Consider the following 14324-nt stretch of genomic DNA (forward strand, 5'->3'; position numbering starts at 1 on the left):
GACTATCTAAGGTCACTAAGATGTTCCATCTTGATCAGGAGCTAACTGAGGTCAAGATGTCTGCTGTCACCTCCAACTTCATCTATATCTCAAGACGACGTACAGACATCATAGACAAGGTCATGAGTGGTGTGTTCCTGTTCTTGTTCCTCATTGTTTAGGACTCAGTCGACAGGCCCCATAAGTTCCCTGCCTTCTTCATCATCTGCTACCCTGTCAGCATTGACCCTTCCTTAGCCAAAGAACTCCCTGCTTTTTGCACTGCTCATCATTTTCATCAAAATGGGACAACCATCAAACTGCTTGTCGTCACCTGGAGTCTCCCAGACCCTCCCCCGCCAGTTGTCAACTCCAGTTTCCTCTCTTGTCTCCCATCCTGTGAGCTATGCAGAACAAAGGACGAACAGCCATGGTGCTTCAAATGCTGGGGAATTAAATATTTGTCACGCTACTGCTCTGCCTCAGAGAAGTGTGCATGGTGTGCTGCCAACCATGCCTCCCTAACTTGCCCATTTTGCACCCCTTCAGCACCCACCATTGCTGCTACCATTTCCAGTGCTGGGCAGGTGCGCAAACACTTGGGCAAAGCGCAATTGTGCACCCTTGCACTCTGGTGATATCGTTTGCGCATTGCGCACTGCACGAGATCATGCGCAATTTTGTGCTTGCACACATGAAAAGGCAGGTGTGCGAGCGCAAACTTAGTTGTGCTTGCACAATTAAATTTGCGCTTGTGCACCTGCCCTGTGGATTGCGCACTGCACAATCCAAGGGACACGTGGTCTTCCAAGGGACACGTGGTCTTGGGAGCTTCCCGCATGGCTGGACAAGGGATGGGGGAGGCTGGGTCTGGTCGCGAGGGTGGGTTGGTGGGGGGAGGCAGGAGGGAAGGGGGTAGTAGCATTTCTTAATATGCTTCAACAGAGTTTATGTATTTTTAATATTTTTTGAATTATTATTATTAGTAAATAATAATAAATACACATTATTTATTAAGAGCATATGCAATTCCTTACAAAAACCATTAAAACATATTATTTAAATCAAGTATCCACAGCCTAATAATTTATTAGGCTGTGGATATATGATTTAAATACTCTGTTTTCATGATTTTTTTATTTTTTGTAACGAATTACATATGCTATTGTATATCTATATTGAATTATTAAATAAATTGTCTTGACAAGACAAGAGAGAGAGAGAGAGATAAAGAGCATTATTCTGAGAGAGAGAGAGAGAGAGAGAAATGGCAAAGGAGCATCCCTTTGAGTGAGGAGATAAGACATAAACTTCGTCCCTCTTCTCTCTCTTATTCTCCATTCCTTCCCTCCTCTTTCTCTTATCCTGCATTCCCTCCCTCCTCTGTCGCAGAGAGAGAGAGTTGATGATACAGTAATCACGTGATCTTTCCCAATGCCTTGGTAAATATAGCCTGTTTTTCCCGAACAATGACCTACTGTACCTCAGTCACCGCGGGTGGTGGGCAGGTTGCTAATTTAGTAATTTATTTAATTATACCAATATATATTTTACTGTAATTCCCACAAGTATATGCAAATGATTTGCATTAGTGCTATGCGACATTCCACAAGCTAAATATTAGATTGCGCACTTGTGCAAATTACAAATAATAGAAAATAATAATAATAAATAAAGTAAGTAAGTAGGTATGCTGTTTTATTTAAATATCTCAATATTTTTCAGTAATTCCCAAAAATATATGCAAGTAGTTTGCGCTTGCGCTTTGCAACATTGCACAAGCTAAATATTTGTCAGATTGCTCATTTGCGCTTGTGCAAGGTAGTGAACTGTGGATTGCGCTTTGCGCTTGCGCAAGGTCCTTCTTCGTTTGCGCTGCCCACCACTGACCATTTCTACTTTGGAACCGCCACCTTTACCTTCACCAGACACCTCGCAATGGAGATGTCCTCATTGTTATAAGCCAGGAGTCAATGTGTCACACGGTTGTACCAAATGCTCAGGCCCTGCCACAACTCCTAGAGCCATGCTACCATATGCACCATCACCACCTCCACTGTCACCACCATCAGACGCTGCCACCTCACGTGCCTCTTCTTCCACTCTCGATTCAGCACATGTACTTCCCCTCCATGAAGTCTTTGCCTCTCAGATGTCTCGGTGCACAGTGCATACAGCACGCTTTGATGCCACTGAGGCATGCATTAATGGCCCTGGTCAGTCAACACACCAGCACTGAAATCACACTCGCTTCTCATGTTGAATTTCATGTTAACTACTGTCACAACTCTCATAGAGAGGCTGGATGCTATCGCCTCTCACCTCGAGAGGATTAGTGAAATAACGACATCCTGGAAACCTAAACGTAAAATTAGCTAACCAAATGCCACTTCATGTTATCTCTTGGAATGCCTGTGGGTCAAAAGCCATTCAAAACATGCTGCACTCAAAAGCTATGTATGTCACCACCACCTGCATGTTATATTCATTCAAGGAGCTTTTGTTGGTCGTCCTCTACCTGGAAAAGAGGCTCCCTCACTTACTGGCTACATTTCGCATGTTTACCTTGCCAGGAATAGTCTCAATAGTTACATTCATTCCTCCACACCACATCAACTTCTCATCTGATATGACCTCTCAGCCTTTTTGGGTCACAGTGGGCGATAGGAGGACTCGGTTCTGCCTCTGGAAGGATTAATCTCCCTGCCCTCCCTACTCCTACAGTTCGTGGCATGATCTACATGGGTGACTTTAATGCTCGACATCCTGCTCTGGGTGACCTCTCTCCTACTCCAAATCACAATGGGCTTCCTCTCCTTCAATACATCCACTGCTACGAACTTACTCGCTGGGACACTGGTAGTGCTACCCACACTCATGGAGACACTCTTGATCACATCATAACATTCAGGCTAGTGCCGTCCCATGCCAGGTGCTCTTCCATCCCTACCCTCATCTTGGACCATGTTGCCCTCAGCCTCCACCATTCCTTCCCTGCTGGACCTTGCACCTGCAATACCATTCCTCCTAAGTACTGCCTTACATTCATCTCATACATTCCCAACCTCCTCCCCACATTTGATTTACAATCACCTGATAATTTATGTTCCTGTTTGGTAAACTCCACACAACTTCCACAGCTGCAATGTTACAATACCACACATTAAAAGTCGCCCTTCAGCTCATACTTGGACACTGTCTTGATCAGCACATCCTCCAAGCAGAAAGGAAGATGGTGGAACATGGTCTCTCTCTCTCTCCAAAGGCAACCAACATCTGACTATCTGCACCAGTATCAGGCATCAAGAGATGATCTAATTGCCCTCCAGGAATGCGTCCATACTGAATCCTGCAGGAAGTTCACAGATAACATTAACTATCGGACGAGTGTCGGATCCATGTGGCATCTAATAAACAAGGTTGTCAGGAAAAAGTCCTCCAGTGTTCTCCACCACAGTCCACCTGACTACGCACAAGATCTTATTAGTACATGGTATGAACAATCATAAGTGTCCAACCTTCCCACACATATTCAAGTTTCGCTCTCCTCCCAGCAAAAAGTCCGCATTCTCTGTCTGATGGCTGCGTTACTGAAGGCAGATGAAGATGATGACGTGCTGATAACTGAGGACGAATTGCGATGTGCTCTTATTAGAAGTAAGACAACAGCCCTCGGGGATAATGACATCACTTACTTTGTCCTTTCCCTGTCAGGACTCCGCAATATCATAATACAATACACAATAGCTGCTAACATACATAGGTATTCTAGAAGTTAAGTCAAAGTCATGACTAGGGCCTGGAGGAAGTGGCGTTTGCACTCTCTCAGCGAGGAATGCCAGTCAGCACAATATGCCATATACAGCACCTTGACGCCTGATAGGAAAGCCCCCCAGAATCGAGAAAATTCCATTCAACCGTGTAGTACACGTGACAGAAGCTCTCCTATATGAGAGACAAAGAGAAGGGAGACAGAAGCGAGAAGGAATCAGAAGAGAGAGCGGGAGAGAGAGAGAGAAGCACAGTGAGTGGAGTTAAAAAGGGGTCAGGCTCATGAAGTTAACTTAGTGAAAATTTTGAGATATCCCCTTGAAGAAATAAACTACAAACTACAAACCCCAGGACTAATCTTTATCTTTCTCCTGTCATTGATTTCAAGTAAACTGAGTTAATCTCGTAGAAATCTACTCTCTATCTACTACAGCTCGGCTACGACTACGATATAATCATTAGAGCTGATATATTATTTTGGTGGCCGCGAACGTACGAACCACGCTTACGAGTTTATGAGCCTACGAGTTTACAAGTTTACGAGTCTACGAGCTTACAAGTCTATAAGCCAACGAGTTTACATGTTTACGAGTCTACGAGCTTACAAGTCTTCGAGTCCAGTTGAGTCTAAATTATCAAGATCGAAAACAAACAATACTACAAGTTGATCCACACGACGCCTCACAACTTTATATTAGCAGTGGTTTGACAAAATATTGTTACAACCAATCTTCCAATTTCTACGACAAACCAACGAACTAAAACTATCAACGATTGCTACGGAACAAGCAAACAGAAAACGAGAGCTGGCGAAGCAACAACACGACTCACAACCCACAACCACATCAACCCTCACCTGACCCCACCCTTCTCTCCAACCACCCTCCATCTCCTCCACCACTAAGTTGATGTAGGGGTGAACAGGTCAGACGACGGCAACAAATACCACGTAGCTCTAGCCCAGTCATCTCACCACACTCACACCGTTCCTACCACAGTAATATTCAGTAAGTTGAACATTTACTTCATTTATACAATACACAGTGATAGACAAAAAACTCTGCACAAACATAAAACGTCCTTTATAGTTACAATTTGTGTATATATACCTGCCGCAGTTATCTAGATTAAGTCAGTCACTAAGTACTTGCACCAGCAATAACAATTATATATTGTACTGTATATATTCATTCATTTACTGTAGCATTCATTTATTGCCAACGATTGTTACCATGTGTATACATTTGGCACATACATAAAAATACGTGTTTCAAGAGCAGAACTAAGCAACAATCCATCTGCATAGTGATAAATAAAATATACTATCACATTAACCAAGTGAGCGGTTAACAAAACTGTAATAAACATTTATTAATCAAAACTATCTAGTGGGACCAGACAAATTAAGTTACAAGGAATATAAGGAAGAGAGAGAGAGAGAGAGAGAGAGAGAGAGAGAAAGGCCAACACGAGTGAAGTTAGCAAGAATGAACAACCTCTTTCAGACAATGGTGATGGCAAAGATTTCCACACAGTGCTGACACATACGTTGTCCACCAGAGGTACAAACAAACTACAAGTGAGTGTAAATAGTTAATTAGTTAATTTCCTCTCTCCACTGTCTGGTTCCTGCGAGTCACTGGCATTGGCTCCAGGGTAAAATATTTTTCTGCCTAAGAAATCTTGATGAACTCTGGTGACGAAGCAATGACCCTCAGTTCCGTGCAGCCCTTAAGTAGGCAGGGGGTGCTAAGAATCCCACGGTGTAAAAATAAGTTCATACATCCAAAAAGAACCTTAAGACTAGGAAACTGGAATGTTCGAACTCTCAATCAGGCTGGTAAAATGGAAGAACTTATTTCAGAGTTCAAGGAATACAAGATGGATATTTGTGCTCTTACAGAAACGAGGTTGCTTGGAGTTGATAAAATGAATTTGGAAGATGGTATTACTATGTTGGTTTCTGGTAGGAGTGATGGAAATCATTACCAAGGAGTAGGCTTACTGCTGAGTAGAGATGCTTGTAAGGCAGTATGTGAGTTTGAACCAATTAATGAGCGCTTGCTTTATGCTCATTTAAAATCTGACCATGGTAATATCAGTATGGTTGTAGGGTACGCTCCGACAAATGAGGCTGCTGATGAAATGAAGGATGACTTTTATGAGAAGCTGCAGGATGTAGTGAATAGAGTGGCAAGACATGATGTGTTAGTTTGCATTGGTGATTTTAATGTGACTGTTGGCAGTAGTAGGGATGGCTTTGAAGATTGTATGGGTAAGGAGGGTGTTGGTATAAGGAACGAAAATGGGGTGCGACTTGGAAGCTTTTGTTTGGCAAATGACCTTATAATTGGTGGAACTATCATTGAGCATAAAAAATACATAAGACTACTTGGATTTCACCATGTGGTAAATATTGTAACCAGATTGACCACATTGCAATTAGCAGAAGGCATAGGAGTTATTTGCAAGATGTTTGCGTAAGGAGGGGGGCAGATATAGGTAGTGATCATCAACTTGTTGTGTCAAAGATTAAAATAAAACTTAAAAGAAACGTTAATGGTACTTGTACAGGAGGTAATAATTATGATTTGGATGAGCTGAGAAGTGATGAGAGCACGAGGGAAAAGTTTCGGTGGGATTGTAGGAACAGGTTTCTAGTCCTGCAGATTTTGATGGAATCTGAAGACAATGATATTAATCAAATGTGGAGAGAGGTAAAAGAGGTTTTGCATGAAAATGCTCGGGTTACTACTAAGAAAAAGGGAAAAGCGAGAAGGAAAAAGTGGATGCCAATGAAACATGGAATGCAATTCAGAAAAGGAAAGAGGCTAAGTTAAGAAGTGAAGAACAACATGTTGATGGCCAGGTAGTTGAAGTACTTAGAGCAAAGTACTGGAGTTTACATTCTGAAGTAAAAAGACTCGTTGGACGTGATAAGAGGAGACTATATGATGAAAAGGCGACAGAGACAGAAATTACATTAACCCGCCCCGTCCCGGCGACATATGAGTACGTTGCAACGATCTGCATTTGCCAGTCCCGGCGACGTACCGGTACATTGTGCAATTGGAAAATCCCTAATTTGCACAATTTTCAATTTTCGCACGTGATTTTTCGTATGTATACACAGGACACTTTCCTGTATTCCTCTACAAGATGCCAAGCAGGGACAATGCCTTACACCACATAACCTCCCCCCTCCCCCCCTAACGCCATTGTCTCGGCAATTCACCTGTTACCAGTGACCTGGCCAATAAAGACATTCAGGGCCAGAGTGATTCCCCAATCGATGACAATGTGGAGGACAAGGTTTACATAGCATTAGAGGACGAAAGAGTCAGAAATGATGATCAGGTAATGTGGGAAAAAAAAGGTCATGAATGGTGATGAGTCAGTGAGTGAAACAATGCTTATAATGCCTATATTACTGTTTGAAAACCAATATACTCTTGTACTACATATAAATTCGTACCAAGTAAATAAATAAATACCGTTTATGAGTGGATAAAATAGTTACCCTCCCATAGAACTCGTTTTCTTTGGTGCCAGCATGTTAGAAAACCCAGTCAGGTAAGGAGGAACTCCTACCTGGATTGAGTATTTTAAACCTCAGGTGAGTGATTTTTCTATGAATTTTTGATGTTCTCACCAAAAGCGGAGGTTTTAGCCAAAAAAAAAAAAAATCGAAAATACCTCGGGACTGGGGGATGTCCGAGGTGCGGAAAACCTCAGGACGTGACGGGTTAAGTAAAAATGACGGTCAGAGCACAAGAGCAGCGTATCAGGCCATAAAGGAGTTAACTGGGACTGAAAAGAGAAGGAAGGAAATACCTGTACGAGATAGAAATGGTAATTTGATGACTAAAGATCTGGATATAAAAGGAAGGTGGAAAGAGCACTTTGAATCTGTTCTAAATAGACCAATCCCAGCTGAAGAGGACATTTTGCCAGCCGAGAGAGATTTGCAGATAGAAACAGGGGATATAACTTTGGAAGAGGTAACAAAATCTATAAAGGAGTTAAAGAATTTTAAGGCCCCAGGAGAGGATGGAATATTCCGTGAAATGCTTACGGTGGAAAATGACAAATTGATGAATGCGCTTTTGAAACTTTTTAATGTGGCTTGGGATAATGGTGGAATTCCAGGAGAGTGGAAAAATGGAGTGATTATAAAAATACCAAAAAAGGGAGATTTAAGTGTGTATGGCAATTGGAGGGGGATAACTTTGACACCTGTAGTTGCAAAAGTCTTTTCCAAAATCTTGTTGAACAGGATAGAGCCAGTAATTGATAAAATTTTAAGAGAAGAACAAGCGGGATTTAGAAAGGGTCGAGGTTGTAATGATCAGATTTTTATTGTAAGGCATCTAATGCAACAAGCTAATGAGATGAAAATGCCATTTAGTATGTGTTTTGTGGATTTTGAAAAGGCGTTTGATAGTGTTTCACGTGGAGCTATGTTGAAAATTATGAGATTCTATGGTATACCAGAAAAGATTGTAAATATTATTAAAAGCTTGCATGAAGTTACTTTTTGTAAGGTAATGGTGGGTGGTTCTTTGAGTGATCCATTTCAAGTTAGGTCAGGAGTAATTCAAGGAGGAGTTCTTTCACCATTGTTGTTTGTTTTGGTTATGGATTATATTATGAAAAAGGTTGTAAGGAGAACAGGTGCAGGAATTAACTGGAAAGAAAATAAGAAGCTGATGGATTTGGACTATGCTGATGATATTGTACTGATTTGCGGAAGTATTTACGAGATGCAGAGGGTGCTTGATTGTCTGGTGGAGGAAGGAGAAAAAGTGGGATTGGTTATAAATTGTGGAAAGAATGAAATTATTAATATGAACGTGGAGAACCAAATCGATTGTGTAATTGAGAATAATCTGATGAAGAATGTAGAAAACTTTAAATATCTGGGAACGATTGTATCATCTAATGGATCATTAAACAATGAAATTGAGGAGAGGATTAGACAGGCTTGGCGAGCTGTTGGAATGTTCAAATCTGTTTGGAATAATAATATGCTTTCGGTACATACTAAAGTGAAAATTTACAAGTCCATGGTTAGACCAATTTTAATTTACGGGCATGAGTCATGGTACAGTACAATTGCAACAGATCAGAAAGTATTAGGATTTGAAAATAAAATACTGAGAAGGATTCTTGGGGTAAAGTGGCAAGACAGAGTTACAAATGCAAGAGTAAGGGATATTACGAGAGAGGAACCATTAATGAATATGTGAGACTGTCTCGCTGGAAGTGGCTGGGGCACATATACAGAAAAGAAGGTAGTTTAACACAGGATGTGCCAGAGTGGACTGCTAGAGGAAGAAGAGGTAGAGTTAGGCCGAGGGAAACCTGGTTGAGGACAATGAAAAAAAAAGCAGGAGAGGAGTGTTGGTGGGACCTGAAGGAGATGGCAAGAGACAAATATTGGTGGAGAGAGTTCATTGAGGCCCTATGCATCCGGTGGGGTGCCACAGGATATGATATATATATATATATAAAACTGCGTAACATAACTTAGCCTTAAAAAAGGTCCCAAGGTTTAGCCAGCAATTGTGCAACCTAGGACACCACCGAAAAAGCGAACATAAGCAATGAAAACTAACTATAGAATATCTATCTATCTATCTATCTATATACCTTGGCTGCTTCCCCCAAGGAAAGGGAGGTGGCCGAGACTGGATGAGACACCCCTCATTTACTCATCCATTCACATTCATTCGCATCTTAGCCCCAAAGCGGAGAAGGGACAGATCCTCACCGCACCACACTGCACAAGGATCAACTGCGCAGTGCAGTCAATGACATCCGCAGCAGAGCCCGACAGCAGAGCTGGTTTACCCCTGCCACATCATAATAGACCCATCCCCTTACCTGCACCTGACCTGACTAGCTGATCTGACCAAATGCGGGAGAAAATCCCCTCAGGGCTGCATCATCATTTACTCATTCACAATTTCTCTCCACTTATTTCTGTCACACACAGCCACACTTCCTTGCTCAACAGACATCCCTCTCGCATCCAGCACTCTCTTCACACTGTCCATCCATCCTATTCGTGGTCTCCCTCTTGGCCTTACACCTTTCATATCAGATCTAGTTATCTTTTTCACCAGTCGCTCATTATCCATTCTCTCCATATGCCCAAACCATCGCAACACCCTCTGCTCAACTCTACCAGCCATCTCCCGAACAACTCCAGTTCTCCTTCACACTTCGTCATTTCACCCTCGATCCAAACACGTTACTCCACACATACTCCTCAGACACCTCATTTCCATTACATTCAAACTTTTCCTCTCTGCTACACCCATATTCCATGTTTCAGCCCCATATAACGCAGTTGGTACCACAACACCCTCATACATTCTCTTTACATCCATTCTAAGCGAACGACATCTAAACACTTTTTTCATTCCTCCCAGCACCTTTCCTACTTCATTCATTCTAAACTTCACTTCTGCATCTATTTTTCCATCCACAGCAACATGTGACCCTCAATATTTAAAACACTCTACCTCCTCAAGCAACTCACCATTCAAAACTATATTCATCCCCCTACCATCTACCAACCTCGTTCCTCTTCATCACTTTACTCTTATTCTCATTTACTTTCAAATTCCTCCTTTCACACACCCTTCCAAACTCCTCTACCAACTGTCTCAATCTCTCCTCTGAATCAGCCACCAGTGCAGTATCATCTGCAAACAGCAGCTGCTTCAGATTCCACTCTCCACCATCAACATTAACCAGACTCAGACCTCCACCTAAAACTCTCGCATTCACCTCCCTTACAACACCATCCATATAAATATTAAGCAACCAAGGCGACATCACTCATCCCTGTCGCACACCCACTCTCACAGGAAACCAATCACTCACAGCATTTCCCACTCTTACACACGCTCTACTATTTACATAAAAACTTTTCACCCCTCTTAGTAACCTACCATCGAGTCCATACAATCTTAAAACAGTCCACAAAGCTTCCCTATCAATTCTATCATACGCTTTCTCTAAATCCATGAATGCCCAAAACACATCCTTGCCTTTCACTAAATACTTTTCACACACTTGCCTCACAGTGAACACCTGATCCACGCATCCCCTCCCTCTCCTCAAGCCACACAGCTCATCACCAATCACTTCCTCTGTACCCTCTCTGTCTCTCATAATTAACACACTACCATAAACCTTACCTACAACACTCAATAGACTTATATCCCTAAAGCTAGTACATTCATACTTATCACTCTTGCCTTTATACATAGGGACCACACAAGCACTTGCCCAGTCAATTGGCACCATACCTTTCACAAAGCACACATACAACAATCTTATTAACCAGTCAACAATAGTCACTCCACCACCCTTCAGGCGTTCCACAGCATACCCATCCATACCTGCAGCTTTCCCTGTTTTCATTTCCTTTACTGCCTTCTCCACTTCCTCCTTCGTGATCAAAGAATCATTCAACACTCCCAACACATTTATTCCTTGCACCCTTCCATCCGCCACAATCTCAGCCACCCTTTCCTCCTCTACATTAAACAATCTTTCAAAATACTCTGTCCATCTCTTCCTTACTGCATCCATCTCAATTAACATCTTTCCATCCTCTGCTTTTACTCGCTTTTCTTTCCCAGACTCTCCCTTTCGCACCCTTTTCACCTCCTTCCAGAACATTTTCTTATTCTGTTGAAAATTCTCAGTCAGCCGCCTACCCCACCTCTCATCTGCTGCCACTTTAGCATCACGCACAGCCCTTCTCACCCTATTCCTCTTTTCCTTATACCTCTCATATGACACCTCATCCTTCCTCTGCAGCACACTTCATATGTACGTCTCTTCTCAGCCACAGCTATACTTCCTTGCGCCACTATTCACTTCCTTTTCTTACATCACCACCCACACATCTCACACCACATACCTCTTCTGCATGCCTCACCACAGCACTTTTAAACAACTGCCATTCCTCCTCCACACTGCCATTTTCCTAATCTTTCACTGTGTTCCACTCATCTTTCAATTTCTCCTGATACTCTATCATTTTCTCTTTTTTATCCAACTCACTCACATTCAAAACCTCCCTGCCACACCTAACCCTCCTAGCTCTCACCCATCGCTTACCTACTCTTAACTTTCCCTTCACCAGGTAGTGGTCAGACATACCGAGCTCCAGGTGGAAGAGCAAGTTCCTTTTCCGATGATGAAAGGCTAAACGCCGTATTAGACTGGGAGCATGACCGCACTATCTTTTTCCTGGGAGGAAATGATATTCATGAAGATGTGGAAGTTAATGAAATTGTGGAAAACATTCTAGCTGTGGTAGGAGCTAGAGCCTTGAAACCTACCATATGTTCACCAGTTTGTTATGGCACGTAAAAATTAATTAGCAGAGCCGTGAACAGGAAGTTCCAAAGAATTAGGAAGGGGAAGGATTTTATCCACTTTAATGAGAAGCCTTTCCAAGCAACACTAAAGGATGATGGTATACATTGGAATCATGAAGTCAGAGAAGCGGTTCTTCAGAAATTTATAAATTCCATAGAATTGAAGAAACGACAGTTCTATGCTATACAAGCTATGGGTGGGCCTATGGTATACTAAGAGATAAACAGTTCTGAGCTCAGGGAATATGGTTAACCTAATCCCTGCACTCCTCAAAATTTAAAATGATTATTTTGCTCTGAGCCCGGGAAATATGGGTTATTTGGAGACTGACTGTAGGAAAAGATATAACCCTAGTGGTTTAACAACCCAGGGAGATAGGGTTAATACCATAAACCCAGTCCCTGCACTCTTCAAAATTTAAAATAATTAGATAATTACTGAGCTGGGGTAAATTTGTGGTTGAAATTAATGGTTAATTTATTAATTTAGAAATCAGCCAACCTGTCTATTTCCTTGTTACAGAGTGTTATACTAGGCATTTTTAGGTCGGCTACCCGTCCTAATAATGCCTAAGGTATAGCTGGGTTCCCTTTCTAAACTGGAGCTCAGACACAGTATGAGATGAACAGGGCATAAAAACACTGAGCAACAACCTTACACTTATATTAACAAATTCTTAGCTACAGAACGGGCAGACAATCCACACAATATTCTTTACAAAGTCAATACACAGGCTGGGAAATGGGTTGTGTTTATCGCACAGGATACAAGATAGAAACTATGTTCAATTTGGGTAAATGGGTGATACGCAGTTTTACAGTCCTTCTATTTGTGCCTTGTTTCACAGTGAGAGGGTGGGGTATGGTTTTTAATGGGCACAGAGTTCAAGAGTCCTTATTCTGGCACTGACTTGGTCTCCCACTAATATAGAATGGATATACGCTGTCACAAGAGTTCTTAGTCTGACAGTGAGTTTTACCTCTCGCTTTGCACAAGGTGCATATGCACTGTCACAAGAGTCCTTATCCTGGCACTGAACTTTACCTCTTATGTACATAAAGTGGTTATGTACTGATGCAAGAGTTCTTATTCAAGCAATGGACTTTACCTCTCACTTGCACTAGGTGGATACGCACAGTCTCTGTCCTTGTTTCTCACTTCTGCTCTGTGGGGACTATGTATCACAATCACTGGTCGGTGGGTAAGGGGGAAGGGGGGAGCCTGGGCACTCACAGGTGTCGGCCTGGCGTTGGCTGAGTCCCTTCAGGAGTCCCTTCGTCCCGCGGCCACGGGACAACTCGCAGGGGCGTTGCCTCTCGTACTGGACTATGATTCGGTGCGATGAAGGGCCCCTCACTATCAGGGCTAGGGTCTGGGGTCTGGCCATCAGGGCCAAACAGTCTCTGTAGGTGCTCCCGCAGGTGCTTGGTGGGGGAAGGGCATCGCCTTCATTGGGGAGGGGAAACGTTTCGCCCCTGGATCCTAGGGGCATCGTCGAGGGTCCGTCTGCTGCGATCTCCTTCTTGCTGCTTCACCATCAGGGTAGGGCTGCAGCATTGCTCACGGCAGTAGTCCGTCAGGCGTGGGTCCTCTCCTGGCGCTAACTGTATGGAGTAGAACCCTGAAACACAGGGCCTCTCCACCACTCAGTAAATTGGAAGCCCTCTTCCTGGAGGTTGCTGGATCCTGGTGGGTGGAAGTGTGGCCTACGCCGCCACCGGTGGGCAGGTCTGAATGCAGGTCACCCTCACGTTGTGAAGTTACAGAGGGCGAGGGACTTTTGTAGCATCCCTCCCTGGTGCGGCTACAGACCGTCACCGAGGTCCCTTGGGCAACAGGAAGAGGATAGCTACAGGCCGTCCCTTCCCTATCAGTGCAGTTATCAGCCGTCACTGGGGCCCAACTTCCTGATGGAGCTGCAGACAAAGCGCAGCTACAGGCCATCACTTGCCTACGGGCATGGTTACAGGCTGTCACCGGTGTTCTGCCCTTCGAGGCAACTGCAGGAGAGGGGACGTACCGTTCTCTCCCCACGTGCACCTGCAGGTTGTCACGGGTTCTGCAGAGGGGTTCAGCAGCACTTGGAAGTGCCACAGGCCGTCTGCTTTGGGTGCGGCTACAGGCCATCGTTTTAGAGTATGGCTACAGACCATCATAAGAGCACAGCT

This window comes from Coenobita brevimanus, chromosome 21, assembly GCF_032717465.1.
Source record: "Coenobita brevimanus isolate Jiangsu-jjx chromosome 21, ASM3271746v2, whole genome shotgun sequence".
Lineage (NCBI taxonomy): Eukaryota > Metazoa > Arthropoda > Malacostraca > Decapoda > Coenobitidae > Coenobita > Coenobita brevimanus.